The sequence below is a fragment of the Salvelinus sp. IW2-2015 genome, linkage group LG32, assembly GCF_002910315.2.
Source record: "Salvelinus sp. IW2-2015 linkage group LG32, ASM291031v2, whole genome shotgun sequence".
In the NCBI taxonomy this organism is placed as follows: Eukaryota; Metazoa; Chordata; class Actinopteri; order Salmoniformes; family Salmonidae; genus Salvelinus; species Salvelinus sp. IW2-2015.
In genome coordinates, this window is record NC_036871.1 from 33,940,164 (window position 1) to 33,950,580 (window position 10,417).

Here is a 10,417-nt window from a genome sequence, read left to right on the forward strand (position 1 = left end):
TCTTCACCAGGTTCGACTTCACGCTGAGCTATCGCCCAGGTTTTAAGAACATCAAGGCCGATACCCTGTCCCGTATCTACAATTCGGGAGAGGCTCCTGTCCAGAGGGCACCCATAATCCCATCCTCCCGAGTTGTGGTTTGGGACGTAGATGTGGACATCCGCCAGGCTCTAGAGAGGGAGCCCGCACCCCGGAATTGTCCTCCCGCTTGCATCTATGTTCCCACAGGGATAAGGATTGGCTGCTGACCTTGCACTCACAGCTGTCATCGCTGGACGTCCAGGTATTTCTCGCACCATCCATTCCATCACTGAGAAATACTTGTGGCCCACCTTGGTGCAGGATGTTACACGGTATGTCTACTCCTGTTCCGTGTGTGCTTAAACCAAGTCCCCCCGGAATGCTCCAGGAGGGAAGCGTCTGCCGCTTCCTGTGCCTCAACAACCTTGGTCCCATCTATCCATTGATTTTGTTACTGATCTTCTCCCTTCTGATGGTTTCAGAAGGTAGTGGATAGATTATCCAAGTCATATCGATTAATCCCTCTTCCTGGTCTTCCCACTGCTCGCCAGGTTGCTGAGGCACTCCTCCAGCAGGTCTCCCGACATTATGGTCTTCCGGAGGACATCGTCTTGGACCGTGGCCCCGAATTCACATCCCGAGTATGGAGGGCCTTCTTGGAGAAGCTCAAGGTCACTGTTAGCCTCACATCCGGGTATTGGCCTCAGTCTATGGGGCAGGTTAGACAAACATTGGCATTAGAATGGCCTTACTGAAGAACTCASTGACTTTCAATGTGGCACCGTCATAGGATGCCACCTTTCCAACAAGTCAGTTCGTCAAATGTATGCCCTGCTAGAGCTGCCCCGCTCAACTGTAAGTGCTGTTATTGTGAAGTGGAAACATCTAGGAGCAACAACGTTTCAGCCGTGAAGTGGTAGGCCACACAAGCTCACAGAACGGGACCGCTGAGTGCTGAAGTGAGTAGCGAAAGTTGCAAAACTCATTAACGAGTTCCAAACTGTCTCTGGAAGCAGCGTCAGAACAATAACTGTTCGTCGGGAGCGTCATGAAATGGATTTCCATGGCCGAGCAGCCGCACACAAGGCTAAGATCACCTTGCGCAATGCCAAGTGTCGGCTGAAGTGAGTGGTGTAAAGCTTGCCGCCTTTGGACTCCGGAGCAGTGGAATGAATTCTCTGGAGGGGTGAATCACGGTTTACTACCTGGCAGTCCGACGGAGAATCTGGGTTTGGTGGATGCCAGGAGAACGCTACATGCCCGAATGCATAGTGCCCACTGTACATTTTGGTGTASGATAAATATTGGTCTGGGGCTGTTTTTCATGGTTCGGGCTAGGCCCATTAGTTCCAGGAAAGAGAGATCTTAAAGCTACATCATACAATGACATTCTAGACTTTCTGTGCAGTTTTGGGAAGGCCCTTTCTTGTTTCATCATGACAGTGCCCCGTGTACAAAGTGAGGTTCATACAGAAATGGATGGTCGAGATCGGTATGGAAGAACTTGACTGGCATGCACAGAGCTCTGACCTCAACCCCATCGAACACCTTTGGGYTGAATTGGAACGCTGACCGTGAGCCTGGCCTAAAACCAAAAGTTTACCTTGACTTGGAAGAGTTGGATTGTTGGATATCCATAGCCAGCAGGCATTCCTCTCTGTTTGAGTCAGTAGGCTAAATTAGCTGAATCAGTTAGCTAAGTAAGTAAAAGTGTGTGTGTGTGGCATCAGTATGCATTTGAGTGCATGTTATGTTTGTGTGTGTGGGTGTATGTAGTGTGTGTGTGTGTGTGTTGGGGTGTCAGTTTTGGTATGTGTGAGTGTGTGGGTAGAGTCCAGTGTGTGCGCATAGAGTCAGTGCAAGAGAGTTAGTGCAAAAAGGGTCAATCCAGGGAGTCCGGGTAGACAGGTATTTAACAGTCTTGTTTAGAAGTTGTTTAGAAGTCACTGTATGCTGCCACTAGATGCTAAAGATAAGAGAAGAGGAGAGGCAAGGATCCTAACAAGATGGTGGACTAATTTACTACAGTGACTGACATCTCTAGGAGAGCTAAGGGACGTAGAGACACTTACTACACAATATCAACCCTGTGGGTGACTGTTTTTGACAAATATTTAATTTGGAAGAAAACACCCACTACGCATCAAATAGACAGAGGGCACTTTGTCCAAAAGAAGTTTGCATTGCTGTAGCTCGCAATATTGCATATTTTACACTGGTTTGGGTACGCTATAGAAGAGAAGAGAGGAGAAGATGAGAGGAGCCCCAGCACGACGCAAGTTAGATCCTAATGTTCAAAGCTCTGCAGCCCTCCTCAATCCCTCCTTCCTTCTCTCCTCTCTTTCTTCACTCTTCCCTCCCTTCTCAATGCGTTACCCTGACAACACTTTCCCCTGTTCAACTGTGCTTTCACTCGTTTAACTAGAGAAAGGAATGGAAGGTCTGTGAGACGAGACCACCGTGTGTGTGTGTGTGTGTGTGTGTGTGTGTGTGTGTGTGTGTGTGTGTGTGTGTGTGTGTGTGTGTGTGTGTGTGTGTGTGTGTGTGTGTGTGTGTGTGTGTGTGTGCTGTCTCTTATACACATCTAGATGTGTATAAGAGACAGGTGTGTGTGTGTGTGTGTGTGTGTGTGTGTGTGTGTGTGTGTGTGTGTGTGTGTGTGTGTGTGTGTGTGTGTGTGTGTGTGTGTGGTCACTCATGATATACTCTTTTTGTGTGATGGGCTTATTGAGCAGTCTCTGCTATGTGGTATCTGATGTAGAAACCTGGACTCAGGTGTAGAAATAACATAGTAAATGAAAATCCGGTATGCTCAAATTAGAATGATATGTTACGTTTGTTATGTATTAATTTGTGGATGTTCATCATCTATTTTGTATGATATGTTACGAATTACAATTTGTATGATATGTTACGAAATACAATTTGCATGATATGTTACGAAATAGAATTTGTATGATATTTTACAAATTGCAATTCGTACAATATGTTACGAATTTGAAGTAAGCATGATATGTTACAAATTCCAATTTGTTGTGGCTAACGTTAGCTAGATGGCAAACGCTAATGTTAGCTAGGTGGCTAATGTTAGCTAGGCTAGGAGTTAAGGTTAGGGATAAGGTTAACGTTAAGATTAAGAGTTAGGCTAAAGGGATAAAGTTAGGGGAAGGGTTACTTAACATGCTAAGTAAACTCAGCAAAAAAAAGAAACGTCCCTTTTTCAGGACCKTGTCTTTCAAAGATAATTCGTAAAAATCTAAATAACTTCACGGATCTTCATTGTAAAGGGTTTAAACACTGTTTCCCATGCTTGTTCAATGAACCATAAACAATTAATGAACATGCACCTGTGGAATGGTCGTTAAGACACTAACAGCTTACAGACGGTAGGCAATTAAAGTCACAGTTATGAAAACTTCGGACACTAAAGAGACTTTTCTACTGACTCTGTAAAACACCAAAAGAAAGATACGTGCTCAATAAATTGCAATGTCCGTACTGTGAGACACCAAAGACAGCGCTACATGGAGACAGGACGGACAGATGATCGTCCTCGCAGTGGCAGACCACGTGTAACAACACCTGCACAGGTTTGGTACATCCGAACATCACACCTGCGGGACAGGTACAGGATGGCAACAACAACTGCCCGAGTTACACCAGGAACTCACAATCCCTCCGTCAGTGCTCAGACTGTCCGCAATAGGCTGAGAGAGGCTGGACTGAGGGCTTGTAGGCCTGTTGTAAGGCAAGTCCTCACCAGACATCACCAGCAACAATGTCGCCTATGGGCCCAACCCACCGTCGCTGGACCAGACAGGACTGGCAAAAAGTGCTCTTCACTGACGAGTCACGGTTTTGTCTCACCAGGGGTGATGGTCGGATTCGCGTTTATCATGGAAGGAATGAGCGTTACACCAAGGCCTGAATTCTGGAGCAGGATCGATTTGTAGGTGGAGGGTCCGTCATGGTCTGGGGTGGTGTGTCACAGCATCATCGGACTGAGCTTGTTGTCATTGCAGGCACTCTCAACACTATGCGTTACATGGAAAACATCCTCTTCCCTCATGTGTTGTGTTCCTGCAGGCTCATCCTGACATGACCCTCCAGCATTACAATGCCACCAGCTTTACTGCTCGTTCTGTGTGTGATTTCCTGCAAGACAGGAATATCATTGCTCTGCCATGGCRAGCGAAGAGCCCGGATCTCAATCCCATTGAGCACGTCTGGGACCTGTTGGATCGGAGGGTGAGGGCCAGGGCCATTCACCCCAGAAATGTCCGGGAACTTGCAGGTGCCTTGGTGGAAGAGTGGGGTAACATCTCACAGCAAGAACAGGCAAATCTGGTGAGCAGTCCATGAGGAGGAGATGCACTGCAGTGCTTAATGTACCTGGTGGCCACACCAGATACTGACTGTTACTTTTGATTTTGATCCCCCCCTTTGTTCAGGAACACATTATTCCATTTCTGTTAGTCACATGTCTGTGGAACTTGTTCAGTTTATGTCTCAGTTGTTGAATCTTGTTATGTTCATACAAATATTTACACATGTTAATTAAGTTTGCTGAAAATAAACGCAGTTGACATTGAGAGGACGTTTCTTTTTTTGCTGAGTTTAGTTACAAAGTAGCTAAAAAGTAGTCAATTGTAGGAAAGTTGTCCGTGATGATATTCGAACACGCAACCTTTGGGTTACTAGACATTCTTGTTATATGCCCAACCATCCTCCTTTCGTTTTTTTAACTTAAAGAAGCAATATGTAACTTTTTTGGGCAACCCAACCAAATTCACAAAGAAATGTGACAGATCTGTCATTCTCATTGGAAGTATAAAGTGGTAGATCTGTTCTATGTGCTATATTTCTATGTTACCCATGCTTACGTTTCATTTTTGCATCTTTTACTTTTGGTTTTGTACACCAGTTTATAACAGCTGAAAATACTATATTTTTGGTTATGGAAAATATATTTCACAGCAGTTTAGATGGTACAGTGACTCTCTACACTGTACTTTCTTGTTTTGTGACATAAACTGAAATTAGGTGAACAATTCAAATTTTAGCAACCAGGAAATGACGGAGCCTTCTGTCTTGTAACGTTTACTATGTTACATCTAGTCTATGAGACCAGGCTGGAGGTAGGCCTGCGTCTGTTTGTGTGTGTGAGTCTGTGTGTATAAAAGAAAAAGTGTGTGTGTGTCGTTATTGTATTTATTTGTTGCTCTCCTCATTCTGTGGCACTGGCAGGGTATTCAGTGTGTGTGCATGTGTGTGTCTGTATCTGCTTATGTGTGTGCTGATCTTATTGTGCAGTCTGGCATTTGGCAGGTCCATTTGATTCTTGGCAGGTAGATCAGAGCTCCTCTCTGCCCAGCCGAAGCAAAGGATTACAGAGAAGAGAGAGAGATAGAGAGGGAGAGAGAGATGAGAGAGAGACAGAAAGAGGGAGAGACTTCCCGAGGCAGCCCCATTCAGCCCTATTCATCCGCCCCTGGAACAGTATCAACGTATACACTGACTCTGTGTTCATCAGGAAGTGCATAGAGGATGTTGTATCGGTCCCAGGTTCAAATGTTTAAATCTGCAATGCGTAACAATGTGTGTACAGGTGTTTTTAGAGACCCCTCTGCCAAGAATGCTGTATTTCTTCTACATTTGAACATGATATGCCAGAAACCCCAGCTCTCATTGCAAGTCGCCGCTGGGACGACGTAGCATCAACATCCGCTCGGAGACTTTGTGGCTGTGGTAGTGACAACCCAACGGACTCGGGAAATGTGAGGCTGTGGATGTCGATGCAATTACAGTTATGGACAAGATTGATGATAACTCAATACCATTTTAGCAACACTGTCTTCAGAACAGGTACCCAAAATGTTATACACCGGCTATTATTCTCATTTTTATATTGTAATAAAAAATATCCACGCTGTCAGCCAGAAAGGTAGCTAGCTATCTAACTTAGTTAGCTAACGTTACATGGTTGCTAGCTAAAAGCTTAGCTACCGGGAATTTCCCTGCTTGGTACAAGATAGCAATATGACGATAGCTTTAGTACATTAGCTATCACACTTARGTAAAAAAAGCAGTGTAAAATATTAATCTTGACTATCATAGCTCTGCATTCATGGAAAATAACCTTTGCTTTGGCAAGTCCTTTGCCCTTCTCTGATTCCTGTACTCGCTAACTAATAACATTACTGTTATGGCCGCTTGATTCTCGAGAGCCATGGCTATGAAGATGTGTAAGATTGTAGACGTGTTATACTCAACTCTTCTGCATGAAAATCATTATGGTTTATACATAAAACCAAAACCATGTAGTGAACAATCTTAATAACTGTGTTGTGTACATGTTTTTTCTGTAGGATTCCAGCCTTGAAGAGCCGCAGACCGTCCAGGGGCACAGGCAGGACTACAGAAAGAATTGGACAGGAAGACCTTGAAAGGGCTGCCTGAGAAGAAGGTTAGTAAAAATCTTTCACCTGTGGTACTGTTTACCCGTTTCACAATCATATTGCACAACATTTGGCTACATTCTGTAATTTCATGTTTTTTTTTATTATTATCATTACAGACTAAATTGCAAGAGCTGTCCGCTTCCCTTCTACCTGGAGTGATTTTTGACATCATGGTGTACCGGAGAGCTATCCCAGGGTCTCCAGAAATCCAAGACAACCTCACAACCTTACAACACACAACTGCTGCCAATTCACCACTGCAATATTCAATTTATTACCAAGTATGTTACCATAACAAGATAACACTTCCATGACTACACCGTACTTTATTCTTAATTTGGATCTAAATTAAGAAAATATGGTAATATCTTTAAGTAGTTTTGTGAATTTTTCCTTGGTCTGGGTGAAATCAGTTCAATACTTTACCAGTTCACTACATTGTTTCCCTTACACTACCTTGTATTCTTGTTCATCTACCTAATAAAACTTTATTTGACCTGATCGTCTAATCGGCCTGACTTGTTTTGTACTGCATTTACACCAGGGTAATCCATCCGTCTTTCTGGATATCTATCCACCTGTAGGTCTGCTCATTTGAAGTGTAAACCGTCAAGAGCGTAGATATCCAGGAGAATAACAGTTTAGTAAATCCTTCTAAAGCCATTCCAAAAGTACAATGATGACTATATGCTAGATAAATGCACAAGTACTGTTTCTCACACAAGTTTGTTTCCCACACAAACTTCCCTTATGTATATGTTTGATTGTAGGCCCACCTCTTTCAAAAACAATTCTGAGTTCTCTCTAGGTTTTCACACTTTCCAGGAAGCACCAAGTCTGACAACAGGGAATGCTCCAGTCCTTCCCAGCTCAAAGGTGTGCTGCTAACTGTATCCTGTGCTGTGTGGTGACGTCTCCTCGAAGTTGTAGCAGCTCAGTTGTTGGTGGCACTTTATGGAGATTTTGGTCATCTGATCTCTGGATCATTCTCCTAGGCCCTATTGAGAGCCCAGTCTTCTCAACACTGCTCTCTGAAGTTCTGGGATGTAGGTGTATTCCTTTGCAGTTTTCAATGCGTGGACACTTCACTTTTGAGACTTGTTATTGTAGTCTCCTTCAGCTGAAAGACAAAATACTGACAAAATATTATTCTATATAATTCCATTACTATCAGTGCAGAACTGAAGTGTTGAAATATAACAGCCATAACATATATTATATAGATTTTTTTTTTTTCACAATCGAGAGGACAACTAACACTTACATCTTGTTGCCCTACGTGTTCTCCAAGGCTGGACAATGGTTACAAAGGTTGCAGTCAAGTGCTGCCAGTAGGGCTCCAGCCTTAGACTGGAGGAGAGAAAGCAAACCGTGTACATAAGTGATTCTGGAAGGACGCCAGCTCAGATGTAGACCTAGATCAGGGATAGGCAACTCCTGTCCTCGGTGGCTTAATTGGTGTCACACTTTCCCCCAACTAATCACACCTGATTAAAGTAATTGCATTCTAAACTGAATACCATTATAAGTTGATTATTGGGTCAGGTGTGTTGGCTGAGGAAAAAGTGTGACACCAATCAGGCCCGCGGACTGGAGTAGGCCAACCTTTATCTAGATCTGACTCCAATAATCAACTAATCATGATCTTCCGTTTACAATTAGTTTATCAGCTGTGTTTGCTAGGGATGGGGAAAAGAGTGACCACTCCGGCCCCAAGGACTGGKATTTACCGTCCCTGACCTAGATAGACAAAGTATCAAACATGCTCCATCAATCCTAATCTGGAATACGATTTTACCATTTGACAACTATGACAGAATTGCCTTCGATGAACATCAGTCTTATATTTTCAGGGTAAAAACATTCAGTTTAGGATGAACGGAGTCCGTATTTGTTTCCATCATTGGATAAGGAGGTTATTAGGCAGAATTAATGTTTCCTATCATTCAGTATAATGTCATGTTCGTTTTATACACTCAATACATGTGCATCTTTTGGGCTAGGTCTGTCTACATCTCAACCAGACAGCTCAATTGGGGAATAACAGTAATATGTGTGCAGTAGGCTAATATTGAGATAGTATGTTATCAATACTCAAAGTACATATTGGGTAGTGCATTTTCCTGAACAGTTTAGCATTATAAAATGTCTACTTTGTTGTTAGGTAGCTAAAACGTTGTCTTTGCTTACCGATCGTATTCTGCTCCAATACTCGACAATGGTGCGGCTGGAAATACTGGCTTGCCAGGAGTTGATGTTGATTTATTCCTGTCATCACTGATATTTTCTAGAGTTTAGATGTCAAGTAATGAAGCTTTAACAGTTGACATGAGAAGAGAGGAGATAAAATTAGCTAGTTTTAGAATGTTTGGTTTACAACAGCTGACAAAAAATTGGGCATTCAGAGAACACTACACGTGCAGTTGAGAACGTTTCCATGGTAACGGTGCCTCTACAATTCCACGATGAAACTTTTAAACGAAATTGCCACTTATAGCAAACGAGTTTCATGAAATACATGGACCAGAAACAGGGTCACATTTTTTACTAAATATCAGTAAGCCAGGCTAGGTATGTACAGCAAAATAGCTAGCTAGCTCTCTGCTTGGCAGAATGTTAGCTAAATGTATCGGTCTCATTGCAAGACTTTGGCTAAAGTGTTGGCATGTTGAATCTGGAATACTCCAGCCAACGACATGAGAGGTCTCATAGGTCTCCCGGGTGGCGCAGTGGTCTAGGGCACTGCATCGCAGTGCTAGCGGCGCCACCAGAGTCTCTGGGTTCGCGCTCAGGCTCTGTCGCAGCCGGCCGCAACCGGGAGATCCGTGGGGCGACGCACAATTGGCATAGCGTCGTCCGGGTTTGGCCGGTAGGGAGGGTTTGGCCGGTAGGGATATCCTTGTCTCAGTATGTAAAAAAAAATGTAATAAAATGTATGCACTCTACTGTAAGTCGCTCTGGATAAGAGCGTTTGCTCTTGGCCGGTAGGGATATCCTTGTCTCAGTATGTAAAAAAATGTAATAAAATGTATGCACTCTACTGTAAGTCGCTCTGGATAACCAATCCAAATGTAGTATTCATCGGTCAGAAAATAGATTCAAACACAAGTATTCAGACCCTTTACTCAGTACTTTGTTGAAGCACCTGGCAGAGATTGAAGCACCTGGCAGAGATTACAGCCTTGCGTCTTCTTGGGTATGACGCTACAAGCTTGTGTAACAGTATAACTTTAGTCCGTCCCCACGCCCCGACCCAGGCGCGAACCAGGGACCCTCTGCACACATCAACAACATTCACCCACATCGTTACCCATCGCTCCACAAAAGCCACGGGGAACCACTACTTCAAGGTCTCAAAGCGAGTGACGTCACAGATTGAAACGCTATTAGCGCGCACCACCGCTAACTAGCTAGCCATTTCACATCGGTTACAATTGCACACCTGTATTTGGGGAGTTTATCCCATTCTTCTCTGCAGATCCTCTCAAGCTCTGTAAGGTTGGATGGGGAGCGTTGCTGTACAGCCATTTTCAGGTCTCTCCAGAGATGTTCGATCGGGTTCAAGTCCAGGCTCTGGCTGGGCCACTCAAGGACATTCAGAGAATTGTCCCGAAGCCACTCCTGCATTGTCTTGGCTGTGTGCTTAGGGTCATTGTCCTGTTGGAAGGTGAACCTTCTCTCCAGTCTGAGGTCCTGAGTTCTCTGGAGCAGGTTTTCATCAAGGATCTTTCTGTACTTTGCGCCGTTCATCTTTCCCTCAATTCTGACTAGTCTCCCAGTCCCTGCTGCTGAAAAACATTCCCACAGCATGATGCTGCCACAACCATGCTTCACCTTAGGAATCGTGCCAGATTTCCTCCAGAAGTGACGCTTGGCATTCACGCCAAAGAGTTCAATCTTGGTTTCATCAGACCCAAGAATCTTGTTTCTCATGG

General features: G+C 44.1%; 1 protein-coding gene and 1 long non-coding RNA gene across 2 annotated transcripts in view; both read left to right on the forward strand.

Annotated features, from left to right (window-relative positions):
* LOC111956432 (ephrin type-A receptor 3-like) overlaps nucleotides 1-10,417 on the forward strand; it is a 150,729-nt gene that overhangs the window by 24,773 nt on the left and 115,539 nt on the right.
* LOC111957206 (uncharacterized) lies at nucleotides 5,541-6,983 on the forward strand. The gene is made up of 3 exons (XR_002876349.2): nucleotides 5,541-5,886; nucleotides 6,390-6,487; nucleotides 6,599-6,983. It is a non-coding gene; the product is annotated as an uncharacterized lncRNA (long non-coding RNA).